At 34.6% G+C, this 16532-nt stretch overlaps 1 protein-coding gene and 1 long non-coding RNA gene across 2 annotated transcripts in view; one reads left to right on the top strand and one right to left on the bottom strand.

Moving 5' to 3' along the window:
- The window catches only part of KCNT2 (potassium sodium-activated channel subfamily T member 2), a 143480-nt gene that overhangs the window by 911 nt on the left and 126037 nt on the right, over positions 1 to 16532 (bottom strand). The window lies entirely within an intron of this gene.
- LOC128072851 (uncharacterized) lies at positions 8807 to 15142 on the top strand. The gene is made up of 3 exons (XR_008202463.1): positions 8807 to 8895; positions 13160 to 13269; positions 15011 to 15142. It is a non-coding gene; the product is annotated as an uncharacterized LOC128072851 (long non-coding RNA).

The following is a 16532-nucleotide window of genomic DNA, read 5'->3' as shown; positions in this document are numbered from 1 at the left end:
TTCTGTTGCAGTAAAACTTTGCAGAGCAAGATTTGCTCAAGACTGAGAAAAAGGAATTTTTTCCCTCATTATTGAAGCAGTGATAAAATATCTTGAGCTGATTTTCTTACTAGTTAATCTTGAGAAGTGCTGTACATTCCTGACCCTAGCACCTTACTGTGCTTCTTTCATTTAAGGGCATTTTGGGCTTCTAAAGAGATTCGTCATTTTCTCTCTTGAGGAAAAGAAATAAGCACACAGAGAAAACTTGAAACAAAATTTTTCAAGAAATGGATTTCTGTTTCACATAATCTGCATCAAAGAATCTCATTAGATGACTCAAAAAAAGATGGGACCATCGTTAACCTTCCACTGCACAAACTAAGAGATCAACTAGTTGCAGAATTTTAAATGTTTTACTTAATCACAGCTCATAATGAATGCTTAATGATGGAAGAGGGAAAGGAAGAGACTTTCATATACTTAGAAAATCTGATGTCTTACTTCTTTCTAATACCAGGAATTATTATATTTAGTCACAGTTTTACAATCTTGACTTCAGTAGCATATTCAAGATCTTCTAAAATTTGCTTTTGTAGAAGGTGCTATATAAATGCAAAATAGTATTGTGAAATAAATGAAGATACAAATTGTATTAAGTGTACAAAGTATATCCAAAATACTCTTTGGTATTACAGTCTGATTGATTTTTAATGGATTTGTACTAGAAGGTTATCAAAGATTATTATGTATGTTACTGCAAAATCTAGAGACTGATAAATCTCTTTCATCATCATTGCATGTTAAATTTGACAAAATGAACATTTACATTTTATCAGTTGTAGGATTTTGCAACTGTAAATGTCTACTAAGATGTTTTTTTCCCAATTCTCAGCAAGTTCAGACATACATAGAGCAGGGAGAGATGCTCTGTTGCATAAATCTCCTGTGCAGTGACAGATTTCATGGATCCTTTTCCACAGTTTCTTATGGAGTCTCTGTATGCAGAAAGGGATTTGCTTAGATTAGGTTTACTATTTGCTATTAATATTAGAGCTAAACAAATAAAGGTAGGCTCTACCTAGACATTAGTTCTTCACCCTAACTTACAAGATGGGAATAAGGTTTCAATATGACAAACTTGTTTTTTAATTGCTGCTGAATAGTAGGTTTTTTTTTTTGTTTTTTTTTTTTTGCATTTTAGTGTCCCTTGCCTAGAATGCTAATTATTACTTTTTTAACTGAAAAAATAATACTGTCATTTGAGAATCACACTTCAGAGTATCTTCTGATGTCGTACTTCACTTGAAGCTCATTAAATGGAAATATATATCTGTCGAGAGTATCCACCAGAAATACTTTCATGGAAATATAGCTACAAAATCTATACCCAAAGTAATAACATTATTAGTGGGAATTTTGCTTTGTTTTAGTCTGTTCATGCAAACAAATTCAATTCCACATAATAATGAAAATATGAAAGTTTTTTATTTAAACTGTGTATAGCATGGAGGTAAAGCAGGTCATTTGCAAAATCAAATTACAAGCAACAAATTTGAGCAAACAAAAGTGTTGCTGGCTTTGACTCAGACAGAATTGATGCTAAATCTGTGACCTTTGAAGTCCACAATTACTTACTGGAATCTGAGTTTTCACCTCTAAATTTCTTTACTGAGCTTAGTTAAGAACTTTTATCAATCCTTCAGCTAAAGGTCATAGTGTTGTGCCATGTTATCTGGATTTTTATTATTTCCTCATAAACTATGACATTTATAAAATGTCAGCATCTAAGGAAACGAGGCCTATATGAATGTAGAAGAAGGATAAAATCTGTTTACTTTGGCAATTCCATCATTGTGGTTCAGAGTTATAAATGTTATCACAATGAATAATGCAATGTTTCGTATTGCTTACAGGTATTAGTAATTGTTTTTTTGGATAGACATGCATGTTAGTAAACTTAGAAATAAAAGCTAAGATATATCATGCTTTATTTAGACGGATTTTGTCATGTTCACGGATAACAGAAAGGTCTCTCTTGTAAGAACTAAGAATAAATTTGGTTCTTCCATTTTCCTTTTTCTTGTGCAACCTTTACGCGAGCAAATAGTGACAAGGGGGAATAATATAAGAATAAAAGAAGAGAAATTTAGCTTAGATATTAGGAGGAAATTCTTTACTTGGAGTGTTGCAAGGCAAGGCACTGGTGCAGACTGCCCAGAGAGCTGTGGCTGCTCCATACCTGGAGGTTCCCAAGGCCATGTAGGATGGTGTTCTGGGCAGCCTGATTTGGTGGGGCGCAGCCAGACACAGCAGGGGGTTGGAACTAGGTGGTCTTTAAGTTCTCTTCTAACATCAAGCTATTCTGTGATAATACTAACCTAGGGTGGCACATTCTTGGGGAACTCAATTTTGGAACAGAGCTCAGAGAAAAGTAGATCTGGTGCTACCAGCTCTCACACCAATGCAATTCAGCAATGCACCTCTCCTTTTTCCAAATTCTAACCAAAGCTGTGCCAGCTGTAGAACCTCTCATTTCTTTGCATCCCTTGTAGTACTTAGTTCTTCTTTTTTTTTACTCCTTTTTTTAGTACTTAGTCCTGTCCTTTTTTTATGTCCTGAGCTCCTGTCCTTTTTTTATGTCCTGAGCTCTTTTTGCATTATTTACGGGTGGACAGCACATAAATGGCCAGAAACGAGCATATGGGTAGATCTGTGTTAGGGAAAAAAAATAAAAAATAAAAATCACTAGTAATTTAACCACCATTAAGAACCATTAAAGTTCTTTTAGCTCAATCTTTTTCAAAGGATCACTTCCCCATGTGTATGATATGCTCATGCAAGAAAACCAACTCTTCTCCTGTGCTCTTCCTGATCAAAACCAAGTTCAGATGAACACTCAAACTTCACAACTTATTCATTCTCCATTAAAATTAAACCCATTTTCTTTACACAGTAACTACTGCTTAGGTTCCATTGAGACAAAGGAATATTTGCATGGACATTCTTGTCTGTTTAAATAGTTTTGGTATTTCTTGTGTTATATGCAATTAAAGAAAGTGGTCTTTGATATTAAATAAAATATGAAAAACACATTTCATTACTTTAGGCCATTTATCAATTTATTCCTAACTGCTTATCACTGTGACTTTCTATTAAAGTAAAAATAATAAGCATATCAAATAGCAATGTATTTTGCATTGCAAACAATTTTGCATCACAACGTAAAACACGTTGAACATATTGAAGGAAAGAAAGAAGTGTGGATCAGGGTTGGAAAAGTCTGGGATCCACCTCAAAAAATGTCTGGCACTTAAGGTATGTTTGTTGATACTTGGACTTGTTCTCATGACTTCCTTTGTTGTCAGTGGAGAGAAAATGAGACAGTGATTTATCCGTTTTCTAAAATTAATGTCTCAACTGGTATTTTTTTTTCTATTTTTTTTTCTAAATTCTGATAGTTCAAATTTTCTACTTGCAAAAAACAAGTGAGAAGTGGATCCAGCTGTGTAGTTACTATAATCATATGGAGCAGAGAACAATACATTTGGTATCTGCTACCAGTGAAAGGAAGCTAAGTATCTTCTAGGAAACCTTCCCATTTTCTTCACACCTTGCTAATTTAATAGATCCGTGGTTGCAATTTAGTGGTACTTAAATTATATTTTATGGTTTTCATCACTTTGAATTTTTATTCTAGGAAGTGAGATTCTGATCTCAATGTCATCAGTGTAAAATCCATTGTAGTTAATGAGTTACACAAGTAAGGAAATGGTCTATGAGCAGTCAGTACTGGCGATTAAGAGTGGAGCTTAATATCCATCTACAGTAGCTCTGCTACAGTGTCATTGTAATGAGGTATTGAGGAAAGTAAGGATTTTTCTTTCATGCTGATAAGGATGGTGCAGTTATACCTAAAGAAATAAAGAAATGAATCCATCTTCTTCAGACAGGTTCTGTACATCGGAACATTTACTGATGCTGAAATACCACTGCTTCAAAGATGATGTGGGGAGTGTGCATATTCAGAAGAGGAAAAGAAAAATCATTTTAGAAATAGTAGAGTCTCCCAGTGTGTGTGCCTGTTCAGTTGATGTATGCTGAATATATAGCTGTTTTACACTTGCTTTTTCTCTTAGAGTGTATCAGACTGACGGCATATGTATCATTCTGCACTTTTCCCTAAAGAAATAGGATATTTTGCTGTTTTAACACAGAGAGCATGCTGGTATGTTTGAGTAGTTTTCCTTGTTTACCAGCAAACGCGGTAGATGTTTTACTTGCTGCAGCTTTGTCACACTGTGTTTGTTAGTTGATTAGACAAGTTCACCTTCAGAGGAAGCAAGTCCTGTGAAGATTCACTTTCTTTTTGAAAAGAGCATTGTTTTATAGCTATTTGCTGACATTAGTAAGTGTGAAAAGGAGAGAAAATTACTCATTATTTTCAATACAATAACAAAGTTTAAAATATTTTTCATAATAGAAGAATTGATCTTTAAATATGGTAGGTTTGTTTCAGTTATGTAATCACTCAGCCTTTTTGATCAGTAAATGTTGAGTTTTCAAATCCTCTACAGTAAATGCATTACATTTGGACGCTGTTGCATAAAGTGTTGGTTTTGTGTTTGCAATTAATCACATAAATCCAGTACAGCTGTTTCTGCTCTTTGTCTTAGAGCTTCTCAAACTGGCAAACAATCTAACATTCAGAAAATTACTTTGGAAAAGAAAAGGAAAAAAAAAAAAAAAAAAAGAGGATGTGCTTAATGTGCTGGTTGTATCAGGAATCTGGACATTTTCTTGAGTACAATTACTTTATTTATATCATCAATTTTGAAGATTCTTGATTTGATTCCATAAATTGCACTAAAAAGGTTGGCTCACCAAGGGTCAGCCCTTGCCAAATGTCTTTTGAGATGATTCTGATGATTTCTTTGTCAAAGCATTATCAGCTTAAGTTTGCCTGGGAAGGCAGCTGCTTGAGATCTGTGGGTCCTGTATTCTGATTAGGCTGTAGGATGTCTGGCCCCTGATTTCAGTTATTTGGCTATCACTCAGAAGGAATACAGATAAGCTGTATAATTTCAAACTTTTCTTCCTTCTAAAAGTAGCACATTCTTCTAGAAATCTTGGACTGTTTGTCTCATGGCCTTGCAACTGAACACTGCAATATTGTTACAGCAGTTCTTATGGGATGTGCTTGTTGCTGTTGGGTCAGACACACATTATCCTTCCCTTCATTCTTTTTGTTTGTGGCATTTTTGTTTATACTACAGGACACACCAATACATTTGCACAACTGCCCCTAAAAAAAATACATCCTCAAGTCATTGCTAACAACATCATAAGCTATTCCCTGTTTATAGAATTCCATGTGGCAAATTTGAATGGGTTTTGGTGAAAACTATGTGGTTGCTGTCAAAGCATTATGCAGGCATCATCTGCTGCTAGTGCTTTTCTTTGCTCTGTTCTATCTGACTGCCCAAGTTAGGAGTCAGTGAGTGTTCTATTCAGTTAGAATGGAAAAAAATTGCTTGTAAGATCTTTGTGTACTGTTGTTCCAAGACAAAAAGAAGGAGGGCTTCACTGAAGGATGAATGGTTTATCAAAGAATTCAGTATCATTGCTAGAGAGGAGGAACTAATGGAGGAGTATCCTTATGCAGGTCCTGTGCATTCCCTGGGCACCTCTCCCAGCTGCTCTCCAGTCTTCTGTGAGGAAAGCCAAACAGGAAAATGGCACCTTGGCATACTTGTAACTGATGTACGTGAAGCAAGAATCAGTTCTCTGTTATTCTAACAGACACTCAGAAAGATCTATAACAAGAAAAGGACAGAATTTCTTGTTCCCATTGTGGGATATTTCTACTGACAAGATGAAGCAGGTCCCCATGGGCTTGAAACAGCATCTTGGAAATTAATAGAAACATTTTAATTGCTCTCAGAACTGTCAGATGCCTAGCAAAGCATAACAAGGGGCACTGATGTAACATTTCTTTTTCTGCATATTACTGCATATTTCTACATACTGTTCTTTCTACCTACAATTTTTCTACTCAGTCTTTCTTCCATTTACACATTAGATTGTTAAAAATTGGAACATTAATGAATAAATATGTATAGTGAAAGTAATATATGATTCTTTCACAACTTATTTATATTTTAAATATTTTATATGAATATATCAGATAGGTAAGATTTAAATAATATTTTATTCATGTATTTCAATACGTAAATGTGTGTGTATTGCTCTGAAAGTAATACCTCCTATTTATTTCTCTGGAAATAACAATAGATAAAAAGAGCACAATAACATTATTTGATAGACAAAATTCTCAGCTACAAAATGCTATTTTCCAACGCTGTCACTGCCAGTAGCAGTACATTTTTGCCAGCAATGAACAAGAGCCTGCCTGCTGTGATCATAAACATCTTCACCAGCAGAGGTGACCCACTGTCACAGTCACCACTGCTGAAATGCAAAACTCACTGTGCTCGCAGCCACTGTTTGGTCTCCAGAAATGTTCAACAGATGTCAATGGGTGCCATTGTTTCCACATGGAGGAATTCAATGACACATCTTTGTTTCGTACACATTTCTATGTCAGACGCCATTCTGCCAGACTGCCCCTCTGTCACACAGCAGCAACATGTCAGGGAATATTGGTGGAAAGATTCAGCGTCTACTGTCATAACACCAACATTCACCTCTGACATCATGGGCAAAAATAATAAAATAGGCCTAACTTTTAGAGTGGTTCTTGTTTATATCTATATGTGTATATATATATATATATATTTGTGTGTGAGTGCATATATGCATGCATGTTTTGTATTCTTTTTCCTGAATTCATCTAAATCCCATTAGGACATTAATTGGAATGTAAACTGATCTTTCCTACTCAAGTTTTCATGTACCTAGGTCACAGTTCTCAGTGCTGTCTAAAGTAAAGCTGCTACATGCATCTTATTTGTTTTGAGAGCATTTGATATAGAGCTTTTTAAGTTAATGTCTGCATAGATGTGAAACTTCAAGTAGCTATGATAATGTCTTTAATAATCAATAATAAGAGTGCTAAAGTTGTTTTAATTATATTTATGTGTGGCTGCCTTGTGATTCTAAAGGAATAACAGCAAAATCCCGAGAGTAGTCTTGTAAACAGTTTAAATAAATTGACTTTGCCTCTATGTTCCTTTGCATACTCTGTCAATATTGTAGCCAGTGAATTTATGAAAATAATGCACCACACTGAAAGCAGATTTTTAATTGAATATTATCATATTGCTCCAGAAACCTGGCTCTAAGTGAGACATAAGTGTGCAAATTGAATGGCACATCTGAACTGCCTGAATTTTGACCATATGAATTTGAGTAGTTACAAAAACTATACAGAAAGGAATTATTAGTTGAAAATATTTGGTAAGCATCTTCACCAAGTATTTAAGCTAAATTTGTTTACAAACAGCCTGTGAACAAAAAGAAGCAGAATATTTTTGTTGGCTACAAACTACGATTAGAATTTCCCAAAACAAGAAATAAATTGCATTGTCACAACATATTTAGGTAAGGCTCCTCAGAATGATGCTTTTGACATAAGTGCCAGCAAATGTTGAAACAGAATTTGAAAGTGTAATTAAACATTTGAGACGGTCTTGACTTTTCAGCAAACATTTTTGTTTGTGTGGTATGCATATGATTTATTTTCATAACAAGCACAGTGGTCTTTTTACCTTTAATAATCACAATTATTTAAATAGATTTCACGTCATTTGGACCTCCACTTTAAATAAGCAATTATTACAGTAAAACCTTCATGGATGAAGAAAGGAATGAATGAATGAATTCTCAGTTCTGCACCTCCCATGCAGCAGTGCAGCCCCTTCAATATGTGTGAAAGAAGTCAGCACACCTGCCATCTGTCAGCACCTTTTCATCTGTGTCCTGTTCTTGCCCACGCTGCTTCACCTGTGAGCTGAATACTCATCAACACCCTCCTCCAGTGTTACATGACTACATCCTGCTGCAGCTCCAGGAGCTTTTTCAAATGTTTGTCCAGTCTTTTAAAAAATGCCAATAATTTTGAACAAATCCCACACTTTGTTACATTCCACTTGAAATAATCAACTTCTCCTTTGATTTCATTTGAAATTGCTGAAATATGATAAAATACAGAAAATCATCTCATTTAAGCACAATATCATAGAAAGGCCTGAAAAGTTAGATTGAAGAAATATGAATGAACTGTTCTGGAGTATAAGATATTTAAGGGATGGAATAACTTTATCAAAGTAAGGGATAAGCCCTCTAAAGTGGGAGCAATATGTAAGTCAATACAAAGAAAAATGAAGAATTAATGAAGAGTCATCTGCGTGACTTAGTTCAATTATCACAATCTGTGGAATAAATTCATACAGCTGTAGAAAGATCTCAGAAATTAGTGGGAACTGTGACTTTGTGAGTTGAAGATAATAAATTAACCAGAGGAAAAAAATACGTTAGAAAAAAAAATCGAGTAACACTTTAACAAGTGTAGTATGTTTGACATAAGGTAATGCTTTGCTCTAAGAGATTATGAATTACCTTTTGTATATGTGTACACTCTAAGAATAATAGGAAAACAGGGCAGAATGAGATCTTCAGTGATCATCAGTGTAGTAATTCCGTGGTCTGCAGCAGGTTATCTCTGCTGGCAGAAATTTGGCTACTTTGTTCTTACAGCTCTACAGAACATTAGGAATATTTTCTATTTGATTTTCAGTCAGCCAAGGTGCAATCATTCATATACTCTTAAATCCACCTACCTGCTTGCCTCTCGTGTTCCAGAGCAGAACTTGAATCATGCTGTCTACTTTATACCCGTGCATTACCTTTACCACAAGATCAGAAGAGATGCAGAAGCCATCAGTCCAAGCCAAGGTAGTTATGAATTTGGTTTTCCTTTTTCTTGTCTCTCCTGCCACAGTATTTCAAATATGAGTGTGACCTTGTCTCCTTTTTATTTCCAAACTTCTGTAGTAGAGGTGAATACAGTGTTTCTTGGGAACACATAAATCCTTCTTGACACCATTTTATAGCTGTAAGCCTATGCTGGCTTCCTGAACATTTAAACCTCTAAAAACAAATAACAGCCTAACACCAACCACTGTTTCAACAGCGAGGGAAGTGTAAACAGCTGAGGCAAAAGTTCCAAATGCACATTGCACTTGTTTTAGGACCTGTTATCCTTCTGTCCTTAGATGTTCAGAAAAGGGTGTCTTTGATATATAGCACTGATAAGAGGCTTATTCCATTAAGCTGTAGCGATTCTAGTTTTCATGCATCATTTGACAGAGAAAATGAGAATTTGCAGAAGTAATAGCTAATGTAAAGAGTATTAGATTGCATTGCAGTTCGACAGGTAGAAAATAAAGTTCATGTATTATGTTATAGATGGGCTTGCATATTTTATTGCATGTGCATAAAAGAGAACTTCTTGGCTTGCTATTTCCATATCAAACAAACAAACAAAAAAAATGCTAGGACCATTGTTTCTGAAGTGGGCTGTATCCTCCATATTTCCTAACAGAGGACAGGATTTCAGTTTCAAATGGACATTCTTAAACATAAAGATAAACTGAAGTTGGAAAAAGAAAAAGAAAGCTCTAAGCAGGTGTGAGAAAAATAAAATAGTAGTTGACTCCAATAATGATTTTCCTACATAACATCTTCAGACATACAGGCACCACCTTAATGCTTAAATAACTCGTGTGACTTTTTTTCCTAAACTATTTCAGGCATTTGTCAAACTATTCTCACTCTGCTTCCTGAAGTTCACTTTGAAAGAGTATTTCTTCACCATTCATTTCTACTTACAAGAGGATGAAGGAGAAAGTATTGTGAATTTTTAGGAAGTGCATGCAATTGCAGTTTAATTAATGCCCTTGGTATCTGAGAAGAGTGGTAGGAAAGAGTAAAAAAAATAATTACGTGATTTGTTGCACAGTGAGTTCTGAAAGTGACCTACAGTGACAAAATCTATTGCAATCTATTAAAATATCCAAGAATTTTGGATACATCATGAGCACTGAGGTGATAGCTGTTTCATTCCTGCAGCACTTTAATGCCTCTATAACTTGATGGCACTTGTAAGCAATAATCCGAATTGCCTATCAGATGATCCATTTACTATTATTTACAAAAGAATGACTGAATAACTTAGAATGTCACTATTTTTGTATGGAAATAAAGTGAGTCTGGCAACTTCTATAATGGAGGAAAGTACAAGCAGTATTTTAAATTGTTCTCTTCAGATAGTTGTGCATAAGAAGTTGGTTTCATGTAGCAATATGATTAGTTCCTGCATTTCAGAATCAAAGTATGAAGAAAAAAAAGGCCCAAATTTGCATTCTTTCAGACTGTGGCTTTAGAGGAAATTTAGTTTAGCAGAATGTCACGAATAGAATGTCACGAATGTCACAGTTATTTTTACTAGTGCTGGCAGTTTCTTGGAAACCTTGGCCACTTCAAAATATTTTTGCAACTGCATCAATAAACATCCAAAACATTTTAAATTTCTTTGAAATTGATTTTACTTTACATTGCTTTTTCCACTGAACGTAGTATCCTTTTATTACCACATGTATGCTACCCCTATCTTTATGAGAAAAACTATGATTGTTCAAAACTGTGTTTTTTTATACATGATAAAGTTGCATTAATATTCTGAAGTTCAAAACCTGATTCTAAATCCAAGTAAAAATAGTATAGGTCTAAATATGAGGTAGCAAATGGAAGAACATTGGAAGTCAGTGAAAAAAATTGAGCACATCTGAATGCTTCTTCCTACCCGTGCTTTTTTTTTAATAGTTCAGCTACATTTTTTAGCTATGTTTTTTGCTCTAGAAAAAGTCAGAAAGAGAACTGAAAAGGATATAACTGAATAAGAGTGCAAATAATCCAAGAAGTAAGGGCTTACCACTAATGTTTATCAACTTAAGATTTTTACAGATGTTATTGTTTTCCTAGTTCAGTTATATACATCAAATGTTATAATATTTTTTCATAAATTCCCATGTGGTTTCTGTGTTATGAATTCCAGTCTGTTCAAGAGAATTCCACAATGCAGACAGCATGCTAGAAATGTACTTCCACTGCAAATATCATGGCTTCAGGAAAAATGTGTCCTACCCTTTGTTTCAAAATCCAGTCTCTGAGGTGATCAAAGATATGCAAAATATCTCATTACTTTAGGTACATTGTATTGTACAGCGTCATGATAAAAACTGAGTCCATTTACTGTGGTGTACTTACTGAGTAGGAAAATACATTTCAATCTTTGTTGAACTGGTTTTAAAAATTTTGTTTCCAACTCAGCAACTCTGTTCATTGCAAGTAAAGTTTTGTATGCGCCAAAAACATTTACTGCATTACTTCAATGCAATGAACTGTCATTATAAGCTATCGCTTAATGCAGAAAACACATATATATTTCTTGGCACAACTTATGCTTAGATGTATTATGATTTGATTAACCTTGTTGGTAAATACTCTAAACAGCAAGGACAGAAACAAAAAGCAGTTTAAATGCATTTCAGTCTACTAAATTTCGTACTGAAAACACTACTTGATAAATCATCTCAGAATTCTTTTTTCAACAAGGCTGTTTGGAGCTGGCAAGATTGCTAACACTAAAGTAGTATTTAAATATGTGATAGAATAAAATGAAATTTTTAATCTTTTACTCTACAGCAACATTATAAATAAGTGAGGATTTTTTGTGTTATTGTAGTGGAGCTTTTTAACTGGTCTGTTCTAGAGAATAATTGGTGTTCATGGCCAATTATTATGGCAAACTCAGCTAGAGGAAAACTGACAATTTTCTGGTAAAGACCAGACTGGAACAACCAGCTAGTTTTATGACAATTCCAGCTAGTTTTATGATGAATGATCATACCTTTTATGACTGCCTCTTGACATGAGCTTGCTACTGACCAGGGATACAAGGGAAAACATTCACACTCCATTACAGAAATTTCCTGTTATTACCAGTGATATTAGACTACCATCTAGAGGCCTAGCTAAGATTATGTTATTAGAAAGGGATGCCTATTAGACCAATAGAAATGTTACTAGTTTTGTTTTGAACTACAATTTTGTATATTCTTCCAGTTCAACTTCTAGGGCATTTCAGCAAAACATTTAAATACAAATGAAAAATGTTTCATTTCTGTGTAACCAGAACGTGAAATTTGATAAATGTAGTTCAAGAATCCAGTTAGAGCTGCGACAAGCAAGGGAAAGCCTTGCACAGACTAAAATGAAATGTTAACCTTAACCTTTCCAATGTATCTAAGGTACCTTTTTTGCAAACTATCCTGATATGTTTAAGAAAATGCTCTGCATGGATGTATATACAAGTGATTGGAGTATGAAAAGAGCTATTCAATTCATGAAGGGGACGTCTTTGCATGCAGGGTCAGTGGAGCAAATATGTCCTGCAAATGGCTCTCATTAGGCTTCTGTTAGAATCAACTGTTCAACTGTTCTAAAATATAATCTCTTCTGATTCGTGTTTTTCAGTTGAATTCCTCAAAATCCCATTCCTGTGTAATCTTGTCGCCTTCTTATATATACTAGTAAATTCAATACATTCCTGATTGTACTGTGTGTGTGTATTGCACCGATTTCTTTGCAGACACCTGATCATGCTGGTATCTTTAAATTCCTAAAGTGAACAGAAAGCTTTGTAAGAAATATAAAGAAAATTATAGTGCCAGTTGCACATATACAAATATTCTGCTGTTTATGGTTGTTTTTTTTATAATCTGGATCTACTGGCACTTTTGTTTGGTACCTTCTTTTCACCTGATGACGACCTAATTACTTGCTGAAAAGCTAATCATGAGGATAATCGTGATAGGTCAAGCAAAGAAATTGGACAGAAACTAGTATTCCGTGCTATCAGCTTGATAATTAACATTGTCTATTCACTCTGAGCCTGAGGTTGTCTGAGCCAAAAAATATACGAAAGAAATGAAATGTGGCTTATTTTGAGACAGTGACATTTTAACCACGATCACAAGATGGCATCGTTACAGAACCCTTCACATCAGGTAAACTAGAAAAATTTACATGTAACAAACTTTTATCAGTCCTGTTCTGCTCCCCAACAGAAGCACTGAATCTGTTTTTTTCCTTTCAGGGAAGTGTCAATCCATTTGAGAGATCTGATGAGAAGGAAGGAGAATGGTTAGAAGTCCAGTAAACACATCAGAACTGGGGATATATGTGTGAACTATGAGGAGGGACAAGGTAAAAGTCATCAAATGCTCTTTACAGAGAAAAAGAATGTTTGTTTCAAATGCTTAAAGAAGCAATTAATTTTTAGTGCAGCACAGTTATTTTAGTTTTGATTTGGGAAAGAAGCAGAAGAGTGAGGCATTGAATCAATGCTTTTGAAGGTTTTGGGTCTAGATTATTGAAGTATTTTATTAAGTACAGGTTAGAGATAGAGACACCTGTCAGAAATGATTTGGTTAAAACTGATCTTATTTTGGGTAAGCTTATGATCTCAGTCTTCTGTTAAGGTCTCTCTCTGTTCTGTTTTCTGTGTACATCTCTACACACTCATCTTAGTTCACTCTCAGATTCAAAGCCAGCCTTAAAAGTTGACATTGCTCAGAGCAATGAGGCAACAACACAGAGCTGCACCAGGGGAGAATCAGACTGGACATAAGGAAAAATTTCTTTGCTGTCAGGGTGGTCAAACAGGAGCAGGCTTCCTGACAAAAAGGTTGGTGCTCCAAGCCTGTTAGGGCTTTAGATCATGCCATCAGAAAATGATATTGAAGGCCCCTTCCAACTGAACGATTCTATTCTAGTCTAATCTAACTGCTCCAAAATGTTGTTGTCTTTGTTGGCAAAAGCAACATAATTTTCCTTTCCATAAGAATGGCATTTTCTGAGAAAGACCAGGAAGCCAACACCTTTACTCTCTCTTCTAGTCCTCAGTACTCTCCTGTATGTCTTTTTCTTATCCATATATTGTTGTGATTTCTGAGAATAAAATATATTTAAGCAACAGACGTAGTAAGGAATAGAAGGATGTATAGGATGTACTTTATAGTTCTTACATCTACTTGCTGGATGTAACATAAGAAGAAAATAAATGTTAATAGCTATGGAAAGTTTCATTCTTATCCACAGAGAATTTGTTGACTAGCCTTTGACAGTACTGTTTTTCCCCTTTCTCTTTATTCTCGGTGATGATGTTCACTGTGTTTATATACACTTTCATCTCTTTCTAAATTCTTTACATTTAAAGTTCCTATAAGAAGGAGATTTTTGAAATCACAGCCTGGCTTTTATGTTTGGTTTTGGGTATTTTTTGTTCTTAGCAAGTTGCTGTATTTTAGACACAAACACAATTTTAAATAATAGCATTTTTAAAAAGTGAGAATTTCTATTTTTTCTATTTCCATAATCAGAGAAAAGAGCTAAGTAAGTAAATAGCTTATCATGTCATTAGCACAATGTTTATGCTTATCTGAGCATAAGTACTATAAAGGTGCTTATGATGTCTGGTTTATGCTAATATCAAAAATAAGGGCAAGTAACATAAAACATACTTCATTAGGCTGTACTTTCTAGTAAGATCCAAATAATTCCTCTCCTGAATTGAAGCATCACCTCTCACAGCACAGTGTAGTAGAGGTAGCTTTGATATACGTAAACGTGAATAAGGCAGAGTCCTATCTGAGAGCAGGAATGTCTATTTTGGATTAGTACTGCTTAATTGTACACCAGGAGTGCTTCTTTATTTTGCAAAGAATGTTTAACACAATAATAAAGCCATTTTTCAGATTACCAGGGAAATACTATTTTAAGATGGACATTGCTGAACAGAAATATGAAAATGTAGCAGTGTTGCTGTTACTCATTCAAATCGTCGGAGTTCACACTGATCTTATTGTGTTCAACTAAAATAATGGTGTTGAAAGTTTCTAAACGAATGACACTGTTTTCATCTTTAACCATTTCCATTACAATGCAGTTGAATTTTATTGCCATGAACGACAGCACACAAGCAGAATTGCAACAGCACAACTAAGATGATCCTCCACACTGTAAACTCAAGTCCACTCTTGCTTACTTTTCACATAAAGAAAATACCTACTGTTTCCATCTTCAGGTCAGTTAACAAGCAACAGTTCACAATTTTTGTATGAAATCTATAAGAGTCAAGACAAGCCAGGCTTTTTTGGTCTGGCTTAGACTGCAAGGGGCTTTGTTCTTTTTTTTTTTTTTTTCTAATGTGTAATGGCTTGGTTATAATTACTTGATTGCCTATTATTGTAGCTATTTTCACAGCAAATAACTATTCTGTGTTGAGTACCTGTTTATTACCCTAAGCTGAAAGTATAGTGTAGGAGTGCAGGTGTGGGATTATATCAAATAAAAGGTGTCATAAATAAAGTAGCAGTATTTAGTTATTCATTATGATAGTGTTGCACTCTTGAGTGAAGCCAGATTTGCAAAGATCAAATATCCAACATAAAACGACCTGCATGTGCAATAAATTCAGACGCTATGTGTATAATATTATTTTTCTATACTTTGAATTCTGGTGACCTTGATGTTTTAACTGAAATTAAATGTCAAAAAAAAACCTCCCAAATTTTAAACAATTCTTATTGAAAAAAAATGGTGAACTTACAGCTGAAAATGAGTCTAGTGTGAATTAATAAAAAAGAATCATTTTAACACAGCAATTTAATTTATTAGTAATGAAAAAGCTCAATGAGAAAGCACCTTTCTTGATATTGCTAATAGCAACTTCCACTGTTGAAAATCAACATGGAAGGTCTAACAGGAGATTGGAGGATCTGAATTCTTGTTCCTGGAGTTAAGGTTATTCAATTGTTTATGCTGAGAGTTGACAGTCAAGATCCAAATAAAGCCCTACTGGGAGGAAGCAGGCAAAATCATAATACTATTCAATAGGACTTCGCACAACTTAACTCTTAAAACTATGAGGGGTACGAAACAGCTTGTAGTGGTATAGGCTTTGTAATGAAGACAGATGGTGCTGTTTTTATTAATACAATATATCTAATAGAAAAGCTCCTCAGGTTTCTGTCAACTCCTCCACAGAAATCTTTCACTGATTGTTTTATAAATGGATAGAAGCCTATTTGTGTTAAACAAATGCGATCTATCAGAAGAATACCTGGGTAACAAATACTCTGTTTGTTCAGGAACTGGCTATCTTTTCTGGAGACCTGACTTCAAAATTGTCAGTGGTCCTGTTATGATAAAGTATATACATTTGGAAGATGTCTACTTGGGCTCCATCTCAATGCAAAGAGAATATATAAATTGCCTCCCCCTAATCTTTCATTGTTTGATCTGTGCAAAGTCCCAGATGTCCCTTGTCTGTACAAAAACATAATTATAGATCACACTACATCCACACAGATGAGCAGATATTCTGCTGGGAAACACTGAAAAAGAGGAAACATATCTGTCAGGTAAAATGGACAAAACAGCAAATGTTTTTTATTCATTTTTTTAAA

This window comes from Tympanuchus pallidicinctus, unplaced genomic scaffold (genome assembly GCF_026119805.1).
Source record: "Tympanuchus pallidicinctus isolate F22 unplaced genomic scaffold, pur_lepc_1.0 scaffold7, whole genome shotgun sequence".
Classification (NCBI taxonomy): Eukaryota; Metazoa; Chordata; class Aves; order Galliformes; family Phasianidae; genus Tympanuchus; species Tympanuchus pallidicinctus.
This window is presented reverse-complemented; position numbering and strand designations above follow the sequence as displayed.